The sequence below is a fragment of the Schistocerca cancellata genome, chromosome 5 (assembly GCF_023864275.1).
Source record: "Schistocerca cancellata isolate TAMUIC-IGC-003103 chromosome 5, iqSchCanc2.1, whole genome shotgun sequence".
Classification (NCBI taxonomy): domain Eukaryota; kingdom Metazoa; phylum Arthropoda; class Insecta; order Orthoptera; family Acrididae; genus Schistocerca; species Schistocerca cancellata.
In genome coordinates this window covers 658329984-658344250 of record NC_064630.1, presented here as the reverse complement: position 1 = coordinate 658344250, position 14267 = coordinate 658329984, and positions in this window count along the sequence as shown.

Here is a 14267-nt window from a genome sequence, read left to right as displayed (position 1 = left end):
GGAAAATCCAACATTTCCTACTACACGGTAAGTTATTCTAGACCCGAAAAGTGGCACATACCTACTATAGGAACCGAAATATTAATGTGTATGAGTATTGGACATTTGGGGTTTCTGCTCAAAAGTGTAGACTTGAGAGTGCACAATAAATAAATTCCTTTAAATAGTGTTTTAATGTGAATTATTAATGTATAAATAACAAAACAGTAAACAATATATGCAACAACGTAAACCATGAACTGTAGACAAAACGTTCTTCCCCTTCTAGTTTGTGCAATATCTGTTCTTCAGCCTCGATTCCTTTATAATGCCATCGTTACGTTCGCTTCGAATGCCTTTCCTTCTCTTTCATGGTGGTTCTAAATTAACTCATATCAGAAATACTTTAACAAAGTGAAAGTAATAGTTAAGCAATGTAATAATGCGATTCACTACAATTGCACTACTGTCATACAACGTTTATTTAGGTATATTATTGACTGTCAGCCGTTTAGCAGTCAGCTAGTCAGCTACAACAACCTTACAAACAAAGTAAACGTGTAAGTCAAAGGACAGGAGGCGTTTCTGAACCAAACAGTAAAATCTACCATCTCATAACACGGAAACCATTACGTAGAGATGAGATATTTTCTGTCACAATCAGAGTCGCTACCTTCAAAGTTACCTGCATTATCTCAGTTTGCAAAAGATGTGGACATGAGTCGTTTTTGATTTTATCGATTCAAATGTAAATGAGAACTTCCAAGAAAATGCTGAAAGTATAATGAGTGATTACAAAAAATACAGTAAAGAAAGCAAGCTGATCTGAGGTCGTAAGTAAACGTTCTGTAATAACACTGCTCAACGCCTCGTCAGTTAAATTCTGTAAGTTATCCACGATAATAGCAGCCACTGTTCAACCACGCGTACCGAAGCACTGGTCTATGTACTTCTGCAGATAACTAACTGTAACCGACAGAATGCATTTTCATGATACAGAATGTGCATGCAGTTTCGGCTGCATATTGTAGTATCGTTGTTTGAGAAAGTTTCTTAATCTCTTGGCATATATTTATATGGCGTGAAGGAATACACGTCCAGACGTTGCGCACATTTTGTAGATTTAGGTGGACTGACTTTCAAAACTACATCTTTTCCTCCAGAGGCTTCCAGTAGTACTTGTTCGTTCTTATGTCCAGACCGAAAGTTAGAAATTACTAGTTACTTTGTCGGCAAATGTGGATTCCAAATTGATAGAAAAAAACCTTCTTCAGATATCCTTTTGTCATAGGCCCGTTGATACTTGCATCTACGAAGATTTTTCAAGGGCACCGATTTTCTGTTTCCCTTGACACGTGGTGTCTAAGATTTCCATTTGCTACGTGGAAATATATAGAGTTTGTCTGCCAGTCATCCATCCACTGATACAGCAGTATCGATCGTGTAGCTGTCTGTTACACTATTAAATCATTGCAACGTAGAGACAGATTCTCTCCCGCTTCATGGAGAGCGTTCCTTCGGAAGAAACCTCATAGTTGAAATGGCTCTGGTCACAATTCCATACACAACCTATCTGAATGTTTTCTGTCGTGGTATTCGCATTGCCTTCAGCAACAAATATTTGAGTCCTTTGATTCATCTCTTCTTCCTTGTCCTTATTTTTCGTACTTGGAGCATAGCTATACGGCGTGATGTTATCGCAACCCCGTTTTTCCATTTAGTAATAAATCACTGTGACGCTGTGAAAATAGTCCGCGTGAGTCGTATGGCTACGTCCAATATCCAGTGTTGCAAATACCAGTAATGTATGGAAGAACAGCAGTCTCGCTCTTCATCAAACTTGGCCTTTACACCCTCCTTACGATATTGATACGATTTCCGTTGAAAACTGTATTGCCTTTTCTTTTCTGTGTCACATAGTACAGTACGCTTTTAATAATCCTTTTAGTGTTAAATTTATGGTTCCTTTTCAGGAGCGTGTCGCATGTACTGAAACCTCGGACCTGATAATCAGTTATGCATGTTCTCTAGTGTGCTGTCATCAAAGACCGTGAAGATACTTTCAACCTTAAAGTTATTATCAGGATATGACTGGAATTCACTTTCATTGCTTCCATCTCTTTTTCTTGAACTTGATGTATTCCTACCGCTTGCAGTAAGATGTTCGTCATTGGCATCACTGGCATCATAATTATGTGTCAGTGTTAAAACACTATTCATTTCTAACCAGTAACAATATTTTTACTATAATAGATACCGGATAACATGTGAATGATTCACCTTCTTCTCCAAAATGATCTTCACCGAGAAAGGTTCATCTTTGCTTCATCTCAGGCAGCCTCAGTGCACTATGAGGTTCGATTACCAAACGCCGAGACGTCTATCGCTTCACTACGTACATAACGTTACGAAATACCACTTCACGTATACACCGTCTCTACTACTGTCGATAGGCGTAGCGGCAGGAAAATGTCGAATTCAGCGTGAAATACTCAGCGGTGCCTAACAGACGACCGTAGAGGTCGCAGATAAACGAGTGTCACCGGTGCTAAACGGACCTTTAAAGTGGGGTTTGTTCGAGGTCTGGAACTTCTCTCGTTAGTCATGTCATTTTGAAAAAAAGGTCTATAACCTCTCATGTAGTTCCGTCGGTAGGCCTACTGACTGGACAGATAAGTGTTATGTAGCTGCTCTGCTGTGGGCTACGGGACAGCACGGCGCTTGTCGCCTATTTTACCTGTTGTTTGCGTAAGCTGTGATCTTACTGAAGCTTTAAACAAAAGCAGAGTAATACATTCAGTATTATAATTTATTGCTCGCACAGTATGTCATAAAACGTTGTTCACTGGCTATTGTCATGTGATTTGCACACCCAACAACGACAACAGACGCAGCGGAACGAAGTTAACTGGAGCGCGACTCAGTCTGCCACTCTGCCATTTAAACTCCGTGCGCCGTGAATGACTGAGCAACGGCCAAAATAATTATTTGTAAACAATGTTTTCAATTTAATTGCCATACCATCCGCTATGTTACTCTCATGAATGAGAAGCTCTAAACCTCACTTCACCATTTATGGAAACATTGTAAGTTAAAACTGGTAGCTGTATTGTGCTGTCAGTATGAATAAAAGCGATAAAATATTATTGCTACATGCAGTGCACATAATTGTTTGAGGATTGCTTTCCATCAGCACATTATGCTCAAGAAATCAATCTTCAGTATTAAATTACAGTTTCGAAATATAGTATTTAGCTTGTACACGTTGGTGAAATCATGAATCTCAGGAATTCGTAAATATTTTATCAAACTGAACACAGTGCTGTATTCCGCATCTGATTATCGCGTGCATGTTACTAAACCACAGTTTTCATTCACAACTGTACATTATTCACCCATATATGAGGAGATTTAGGAATGGTGTCTGATTATCATGAAATAGTTACCCGAACTACATTGTAGTGTTATTTTGTAGCCGTCCGGTGTGGCCGAGCGGTTCTAGGCGCTTCAGTCTGGAACCGCGTGACCGCTACGGTCGGAGGTTTGAATCCTGCCTCGGGCATGGATGTGTGTGATGTCCTTAGGTTAGTTAGGTAAAGTAGTTCTAAGTTCTAGGGGAGTGATGACTTCAGATGTTAAGTCACATAGTGCTCAGAGCTATTTGAACCATTTTTTTGTTATTTTGTAGCCCATAGACTTTTCAAGGTAAGCCACTGTACATGGGGGAAGTCACGTACGCTGTCCTTTCCAGTCTAGAAAACAATGAGTGAAATAAAACTAATAAATAAAGTCCGATCACAGACTCATAATGCTGACGACATGAGATTGTTGGTACCTACCACATACCCCTTCATTATGTAATTTGAAAGCTTGTAACCTCCCAACAGGTAAAATAAAGTGTAACATCCCAACAGTTTAAAAAATATGTATATCATTCACATTCATTGTAACTTCTCAACAGTTTATTATTCCGTAACCTCGCAATAATAACGTGACTAACCTCCCAATAAAAAATGTGACTCACATATAACCTTTCAATAATTAACTGACTGTGAATCTAAACTAGTAAATTTGGACGTGAGCAGTGCTGCGTCATGGCCCTGAAAGATCATTCTGAATAAATTGATAATCCTTGCCTCAATGAAGTCGCCGGATAACGCGTGTATATCTGCTCCTATAAGAAATTTTTCTTGCGCAGCGCAGTGCAATCCTGGCCGCTAGATTTGTCATGTATAAAAAGAAACAACTGATTTTTCTTTACAATAATCGGGATGACCATGGATTGGAGAAATTAGTAAATTCTTTAAATCCAGATGAATGATTGTCAAAGCGTTTATTTTATAAAAAAAGAGTATTATTAAAAGATTTTTTAAACATTTACATGGGACTTAATATAACAATAGTACAAATTTAGTTGTAACAAACTCCATATGCGCGCGGCTGCTTTTACCTTATACTACATCGCTCAGGCACCGCCATCGCTCCCCACGACCGGTCCCGGCAACTCCATACACCCGATTGCTAGCTACTACTTACTACAACTGCCGGAGCTACAACTACTACTGCTGCCGGCATTGCTCTCTGCTCTACGATTCTATTATAGCTTACATATCGCAGGCAGCGCGTGAGCAATCCATCGAAATTACATCTGCTCGAGTGCGCTAGCAATAAATTCCTTAGTCATGGACCTCTTACAAGCTTAATAATTAAAGGTGTCTACTTGAGTATCGAAACTAATTTCTTCCTGCCAGCAGACACCGCCGACGTCATACCCCCATGGCACAGCATCGGTTGGAGGCGGCCCTACATTTTCCCCTTCATCATTGAATTAACTTTAAAATCGCTCAAGATGCAGAGTGTTCTTCCTGATGGAGCTGATATTCTCAAACCTCACCTCACCTGCATACAAGAGCATCAATTGTCTTCGAGTTTGAATATCTGGCACGCAAGCAGGTTCCGAGCCGCTCCATTGGTCAAGGACCTCCAGGTCAAGCTACGCTGGCATCGGGCACCTCTTCGTCTCCCGCAGAAGCATACTGGTTGGTGGCGCCTGCAGTAAGAAAAGTGCCCTTGAGAAGGAAGCAAGACGAAGCTAGCGCGGGAATCGAAGCACTGGAAAGCGGAACGAAATCACTCAGGAGACTGATAACTCCTAAAAATACGCATCTCTGTATACAATATCGACCATACGTTTCGCTTGTGGCTCTCAGTGTTGAACCGTACACGTCTTATCATTTTTTTGTTTTAGTTGTCAGTCTTCTAATTTGATGCGGCCTGTCAGGAATTTCTCCCCTGTGCCAAACTCTTAGAGCAGCACTTGCAACCTACCTCCGCAGTTATCTGATGGATGTATTCAAACGCCCGCCGGAGTGGCCTTGCGGTTCTAGGCGCTACAGTCTGGAACCGAGCGACCGCTACGGTCGCAGGTTCGAATCCTGCCTCGGGCATGGATGTGTATGATGTCATTAGGTTAAGTAGGTTTAATTAGTTCTAAGTTCTAGGCGACTGATGACCTCAGAAGTTAAGTCGCATAGTGCTCAGAGCCATTTGAACCATTTTTGTATTCAAACCTCTGTGTTCCTCTACCGTTTTTACCCTCTACAACTCCCTCTAGAATCATGGAGGTTGTTCTCTGATGTCTTAACATACGTCCTACCACCCTGTCCCTTGTTCTTGTCAGTGTTTTCCATGTGTTCCTTTTTTTGCCGATGCTGCAGAGACCCTCCGCATTCCTTACCTTATCTATCCACCTAATTTTCAACATTCTTCTATAGCAGCATATCTAAAATGCTTTGATTCTCTTCTTTTCCCGTTTTCACACAGTCCACGATTCACTATCAAACAATGGTGTGCACTAAACGTACTTCTTCCCTAAATTATGTTTCTTGTTTGATACTCCTGTTGACCAGGAATGACCTTTTGCCATTGCTAGTCTTGCTTTTATGTTCCTCTTGCTCCATCCATCATGTGCTATTTTGCTACCTGAGTAGCAAAATTCCTTAACTTTATCTAGTTCTTGATCACCAACTCGGATGTTAGGACGAACTGTTCTCCTTTCTGCTACTTTCATCTACTTTCGTTTTTCTTTAATTTACTCTCATTCTATGTTCCGTACTCGTTAGAATGTTAATGCCATTCAACATATGATGTACTTCGTCCTTACTGTCACCCAGGATAGCGAATTTTAACATTTATATCATTTAATTTTCAATTTTAATCTGATTCTTGAATCTTTGCTTTTGTACAGATTTAATAGTAGTTGAGAAAGACTCCATCCCTATCTCACTCCCTTTGTAATCGGAGCACTTCGTACTTGGATTTCCACTATTTTTGTGCTCACTTTGTGTTTGTAAGTAATGTATATTACCCGCATTTATCTATAGCTTACCCCTATTTTTCTTAGATTTCGATTAGCTTGCATCAATATGGTACTATGCAAAATCACTAAGCAGGTCTCAGGTTTCCATTTCGTCCCTTGTTGACCAATGTGGTGTGGCAGTTGCAGGCAGGAAAACGAAAGCCGAGGTTTAAATTTCGCGCTCAAGAAATCGTTCACGCAGGAGAATCACACAAATGAACCGTTATGTGATTATCGGACAGACTCCACTATGGACAGCATAGTAATAAGCATCCCTGCCGTAGAGAAACAACTAAAAGATTGGGAAGCAAATGAGTCACAAGGTCCGCGTGGAATACCAATTCGATTTTACAAAGAGTACTCCACGGCATTGGACCCTTACCTAGCTTGCATTTAAGGCAAATCTCTCGCCCAGGACGAAGTCCCAAGCGGCTGAAAAAAACTGCAGGTGACTCCACCATATGAGAAGTGTAGAAGAGCAAATCTGCAAAATTACAGAGCAATATCACTAAATTCTGTTTTCTGCTGAATCCTTGAACATACTCTTAGTTAGAATGTAATTAACTTTCTTGAGACTGAGAAGCTTATGTCCACGATTAAGCATGGTTTTACAAACCTCGTGCGAAGCTCAGCTTACCCTTCATTCAAATGATGAGCTGCGTACTATGGATGAAAGGCTACAAGCAGATTCTATATTTCTAGATTTACGGAGAGCATTTGACACCGTGCTCCTTCAAGACTTTTAATGAAAGCACGAGCATATGCATTAAGCTTACAAATACGTGAGTGGCGAGTGTTCATCAGAATGAAGGGTATCGTCAGGAGTGTCCCTTTGAAGTGGGCAATGACTCCAGTTATTCTCTATATACATAAATAATTTTGTGGGTGGGCACCAATCTGGGTTGTTTGCTGATGATGCTGTGGTGTACAGTAAAGCGCCGAAGTTGAGTGACGGTAGGAAGATAGAAGATGACTCAGTCAAAATTTGTAGTTGGTGTGATGAATGGTATTTACGTCTTAATGTGGGGAAACGTATCGGGAAGTTAATGCGGATGAGTAGGAGAAACAAACCCGAAAAATATTCTGATGCAGCGTTATCAGTGTACTTCTTGACACAGTCATGTGGTTTAATTATCTGAGCGTATCGCTAAAAAGCGAGATTAAATTGAACGAGGATGTGAGGAATGTGGTAGGAATGGTGAATGGTAGTCCTGGGTTTATTGGGAGAATTTTAAGAAAGTGTGGTTAATCTGTAAAGGTGACTGAATATAGGACGCTGGGACGATCTTTTCTCGAATAGTACTTGAGTGTTTGTGGTTCGTACCAGATCGGATTGAAGGGGGACAACGAATAAATTCAGAGGCGGCTGCTAGGTTTGTTACCGGTAGGTTCGAACAAAACGTAATTGTTACGGAATTACTTCGAGTAATCCCTTTAGGGAAGGCGACTTTCTTTCTAGGAATACTGTTGAGGAAATTTAGAGAGCCGATATTCGAAGCTGACTCCTGAATGATTCTACTGCCATCAACATACATTGCTCGGAAGGACAACGAAGATAAGTTACGAGACATCCTGGCTCATACGGAGGCATACAGACAGTCGTTTTTCCCTCTATCTGCGAGTGGAACAGCAAAGAAAGTGACCAGTAGTCATACAGGGTACGCTCTGCCACGCACTGTTCAGTGACTTGCGGAGTATCTGTGTTGGTGTAGATGTAAATGTAGAGGTGACATTATGGACTGCTGTTTCCTGGTCGTCAAATCCTATGAATATTTCTCGATTTTTGTTTTTGTTTAGTCTTGCTTCCATTATCAACCGTAATGCAAGCACTGCCTCTTTTGGTGGCTTTGCCTTTCCTAAGCCAAACTCATTGTCACCTAACACATCCTCAATTTTCTTTTCTATTCTACTACATAACTGACGGTAGAACAAACTATGTTAAAGACGTATGTAGCATATTACGCTAGTTACTGACGGAGTTGGCGTGTCATGTAGTTTGGAAACGCTCGGCTGCCTCTGTATGCTGTAAATGTAGTGTAGTGGAGAAAGTTTCGCAGAGTCTGGAGGAATAGGTCCTCTCCAGTGGTAAAGCTACGGCCTCGGGCACAACGGGAGTTTCGAGAGGTGGCCAATTAAGTGGCCACGCGATGTGTTTCAATTAAGGAGCACTCCAGTCCGACTTGGGGAGAATCAGCTTCCTAAGTCGCAAATCCCAGTCCCGCATCTGCCGGCCGACGGCGCGCCCGATTCACTTGAGGGCGAATCCCGCCACCGGCGCCGACCCGCAAGCCGCAGCTTCCTGCAGCTGCTCCCAGCTGCGCACGTGCACCCAGTGTGAGAGAGGGGCTGCGGTGCACGTGCCCAGTTACCCCATGGAAACTGTCTGTTCTTAAGAAAGACGCAGTTATGGCATAAATATGATTATCGAAATAAAACCTTCGTTTATGAAGTGCATATTTGATTTGTAACACAGCTGTAACAGTTTTTTTATTTTTTATTCTTATTTTTTTGTGGTCTTCAGTCCTAAGACTCATTTCTTGCAACTCTTATCGCTAGTCTGTCCTCTATGTTTCTTAATACTTGCTGCAACCTAACTGATTTGAGCGTGCTTACTGTATTGTCCCTTTGTCTCAGTCTACAATTTTTACCCCACACATTTCCCTCCAGTACCAATTTTTTCTATTTCCTCATGCTTTAATATCTGTCCTATAGACCAATCAATTCTTTTACTCAAGTTGTGCCACAAATTTCTTTTTTTTCCAGTTCGATTAATTATCTGTTCATTCTTCTTTCTTGCCTTTTAGTATTCAACCCTGAATTTGGTTTGCAGCAGAGCGCCACTACCTTCTGTCTGCCTTCCTCTTCATTCCCACGTATGTGTTACATCCAACGTCATTCATGATATGTAGCATGAATGATAACCTTGGTCACCCCCGCCGATTCCTTCCCTCAGTAGCTCCTTCTGTAGTTACTCAATTTAGCGCTGTGATTTTCATCACTCATGTACAGCAAATTTCAAAAGCTATAATCTTCTTGACTGAACCCCTCATCATACAGTGTTTCACTTCAATACAAGGCAAACATCACACAAACACCAGGCTAATACTTCCATAATGATTTTATTTCTTCTACCTAAATTTTAACAACTCTTACATTTTTTTTTATTTAGTTGCGACACAAAGTCAGAAAGGAAACGTGAGAGTAAAATCTGCCAGCTGGGAAGCGTAAACATTTCAGCACCATTACTGAGTCCAGAACACTGCCACCTCAACATTATTAAGAGAGACTGCGAGCAACACAGCAGAAAATGGTTAGAACAGTGCAGATCGAACTGCCTTCGTTACCCCCCAAAACATTACGTAAGAGATATTAGTTGGGAAGCAACAAAGGCCACTAGGAGTTTGACTAAGAGTTGGAGGCGCTTAACAAATTCGTTAATTATGTGTAGCGGAAATGAAAACCACTGACGACCCGAGAAGGTCAGAATCAACTCCCTCATAACGAGTGACATCATAGAGCAGAACCCCTCCTCGGCGTCGTAGGTACTCCCGCCCCGCTAGCTTTTGATTCATGATCAATGCAGCCGATTCTCTGCTTATGGTACGGGGAACATCGTGTGTGTGACATTGTTGAAGTTTTCGTCTCAGACAATCAGCTCTATGAGACGATTAGCGATCCGAAGCCACGGATAATGGCGTCCAGCATTCATTACTGACTCCAACACAGCAGCCAGCGCAGTTGGGTGGTCCGAGGGTCTACCAACATCACTACGTTCCGGATCAGAAGCTGCACTAAACTCCAGCGTCGTGTGGATCTGAAGCGATGACGGTAGAGGGCGGCCTCTACACTTTTTTTAACTGCTTGCACAATGTGCAGGTAGACCAATATCGGGCAGAGTCTACCAAGCTCTCTCACACCCTTCTAAACTACTGTTCCTCTTTTATGGTTTTTGACTCCTTACAATTGAAATTTTCTCCTGTGAAAGTTGTAGATTTCCAGAAAGCTTTCTGTACCGTTCCCCACAAGTGTCTTCTAACCAAACTGCGTACCTGTGGAATATCGACTAAGTTGTGAACATGGTACATGAATTGAAGTGTCAATCATTAAAACAAAGCCGTTTTCGTTGCGACGGGTTCTTCTCATGAGATTTCAGTCACAAATTTTCCCCTCCGATGCCGAAAACATTTCGTTGGCACCCATCTACTTAGGGAGAAGTGGTCATCACGATAAAATAAGAGAAATCAGGGCTCGAACAGAGAAATTTAAGTGCTCGTTCTTCCCGTACGCCGTTCGAGAGTGGAACTGTAGAGAGACAGCTTGACGATGGTTCAAAAAATGGTTCAAATGGCTCTGAGCACTATGGGACTCAACTGCTGAGGTCATAAGACCCCTAGAACTTAGAACTACTTAAACTTAACTAACCTAAGGACAGCACACACATCCATGCCCGAGGCAGGATTCGAACCTGCGACCGTAGCGGTCACGCAGTTCCAGACTGGAGCGCCTAGAGCCGCACGGCCAGTACGGCCGGCTGAAGGTGGTTCATTGAACACTCTGCCAGGCACTTTATTGTGAATAGCAGAGTAATCACGTAGATGTAGATAACTTTTCGCTCCTTGTGTATTAGGTCCGCATAATTTCGAATTCTTCGGCACTCCGCTGAAAACGTTCTCTAAATTTATAATTATTATAAAATAGTGAGAAGATCAGCACAGTCTATTATCACAAGCATATGTTCAATTTAGTGAGAGGTTTCAATGTTTATGGTCAGCATCAGACTGATCTGTCTCATTGCAGTTAATAAAAGAAGCAAGTAAAATTAGTTTTCATGCCACTGCTATTAATTTCTTGGAGACAGGTCACTCCGAAGAAGACCATAGCTATCGTAACGCGTCAGTGAATAATAAAAATCTCTGCGACCTTAAAAATTTTATTTCCACATATTGTCCAGCACTGGATCACTTCTGTCTTCAACGTGACCATGTCACCCCTCGTGATTACAAACACAGGTTCGTTGCCTTTTGTTTAACGTATCTTCTAAGAGAAGTGGTAGGGTTAATATGTCCCCGCGTGTCCCTAGATTTTTCCCTGAATGCAAGGTGTTCTTTCCCGGGATTGGTGTCTACCAATTTTTCCATTATTCTGTAATCAATTCGTGTAAATAGTATTTTGCAACCATGACTAAACTAATAATTCTGTAATATTCGCACCAGTCGTCACCTGCATTCTTCTAAATACTATTAGTACTCTTACATAGCTTTCAACCTCCATTTGTGTTTCCCATCTGTACGTTACTCTCCAGTGCGTTTTCTCCTAAGACCTCCTTTTCAAGTCGCTCCAGACCGGCGCACATGCTGTAGCCATCAACGACCGATGTCATGTAGACTGACGAGTGTGTAAACAGCCCAACCACACACCCCTGAGAGCACTTACTGGCCTTGGCGATGGAAGAGCAGCCGACTGCCTGAATCCTCTAAGACGGTTAGCTTACCTTGGTGATGCCCGTCGCAGTCGCTCTTTCCCTTATGTGTATCCTGCTACGGATCACGACGTATAACCACCAAACAGTCAACTAAAATCACAAGTGGTAGCAGATATAAAATGCTTCACTGGTCTTCAGATTCACAAGGGTGACAGAAATCATGGGGTAGCGATATGCACATATACAGATGGCGTTAGTATCTCATTGACAAGGTATAAAATCGCGGTACAATGCCGGAGCTGCCTTTTACACTCAGGTGATTAATGTGGAAAGGTCTCTGACGGGATAATGGATGCAAAACGGGAACTAACAGATTTGGAACGCAGGGTTGTTTTTGTAGCTAGACACATGAAACATTCGATTTCGGAAATCGTTAGGAAATTCAGTATTCCGAGATCCATATTGTCAAGAGTTTGTCAAATTTCAGGCATTACGTCTCATCACGGACAAAGCAGGGGCCGACGACCTTCACTTAACGACCTAGAGCAATGGCGTTTGCGTAGAGTTTTCAGTGCCAACAGACAAGCACCACAGCGTCAAATTACCGCAGAACGTATTCGTTAGGACAGTGCCGTGAAATTCGACGTTAATGGGCTGTGACAGCAGACAACGGATGCCAGTGGCTTTGATACCAACACATCTCCTGCAGCGCCTCTCCTGGGCTCAAGACCATATCGGTTGGACTAGACTGGAAAACCGTGGCCTGGTCAGAAGAATCCCGATTTCACTTGGTAAGAGCTGACGACACGATTCGAGTGTGTCGCAGATCCAGTAAAACAATGGACCCAAGTTGTCAACGACGCACTATGCCAGCTGGTGGTCGATCTATAACGGTATGGACTGTGTTTACATAGAATGTATAGGGTTCTCTGGTCCAACTTAACCGATCATTGACTGAAAACGGTTACGTTCGGCAACTTGGAGACCATTTGCTGCCATTCATGGTCTTCGTGTTCCCTAAAACGTTGGAATTATTTTGCATAACAATGCACCGTGTCACTGGGCAGCAGTTGATCAGGACTGATTTGAAGAGCGTTCTGGACAGTTAGAGCGAATGATTTGGCCACCCAGATCGTCAGACATGTAAAATAATCGATAGGTCACTTCGTGCTCAAAATTATTGACCGGCAACACTTTCACAACTGTGGACATATATAGAGGCAATATGGCTCAGTATTTCTTCAGGGTACTTCAGACAACTTTTTGTGTCTATGTCTAGTCAAGTTGACGCACTATGCTGGGCCAAAAGTGGTCCGACTGATATTAGGACGTATCGCATGATTTTTGTCACCTCAATGTATAGTCACACTTAAAGGTATCCTTTTCATACTGAATAACGTAATTCTAGTTCAGTTCCACTTATATCATGAATATTTTCCGACCTTCTCTATCTGATTCAGTGAAATCTTTCACTTCAGTTGTGAGTTGACATTCTCCTAACAGAGAATCAGTCTCATTTCTATTTCGATCTTCTTCATTCATTGCTTATTTAAAACCCGGATCATTATCATGTAATCGTGGTTTACTTCAGTTTTATCACGTCAAATTTGAATAATTTACTAAATGCCATTGTCATGGTTATACAGTTTCATTTGTGTGAATGGAAGCATGAGACAGCAGACTCCTACGGGCACGAGGAGCTCAGAGCTACCGGGTGGCTATGCAGCAACTCACGGAGGTGCAGTGTGGGCTGTAACTATCGCATGACAGTGAAACGTGTTGGATATGCTGATGTGTCAACGGAGAAGTGATTTACTCTGGAACATAAGATAGATTCACCTGTGTCCGTCAGATGTACACACCTGGAAATTGAAATAAGAACACCGTGAATTCATTGTCCCAGGAAGGGGAAACTTTATTGACACATTCCTGGGGTCAGATACATCACATGATCACACTGACAGAACCACAGGCACATAGACACAGGCAACAGAGCATGCACAATGTCGGCACTAGTACAGTGCAGGCTGCTATTCTCCCATGGAGACGATCGTAGAGACGCTGGATGTAGTCCTGTGGAACGGTTTGCCATGCCATTTCCACCTGGCGCCTCAGTTGGACCATCGTTCGTGCTGGACGTGCAGACCGCGTGAGACGACGCTTCATCCAGTCCCAAACATGCTCAATGGGGGACAGATCCGGAGATATTGCTGGCCAGGGTAGTTGACTTACACCTTCTAGAGCACGTTGGGTGGCACGGGATACATGCGGACGTGCATTGTCCTGTTGGAACAGCAAGTTCCCTTGCCGGTCTAGGAATGGTAGAACGATGGGTTCGATGACGGTTTGAATTCAGTGTCCCCTCGACGATCACCAGTGGTGTACGGCCAATGTAGGAGATCGCTCCCCACACCATGATGCCGGGTGTTGGCCCTGTGTGCCTCGGTCGTATGCAGTCCTGATTGTGGCGCTCACCTGCACGGCGCCAAACACGCATACGACCATCAT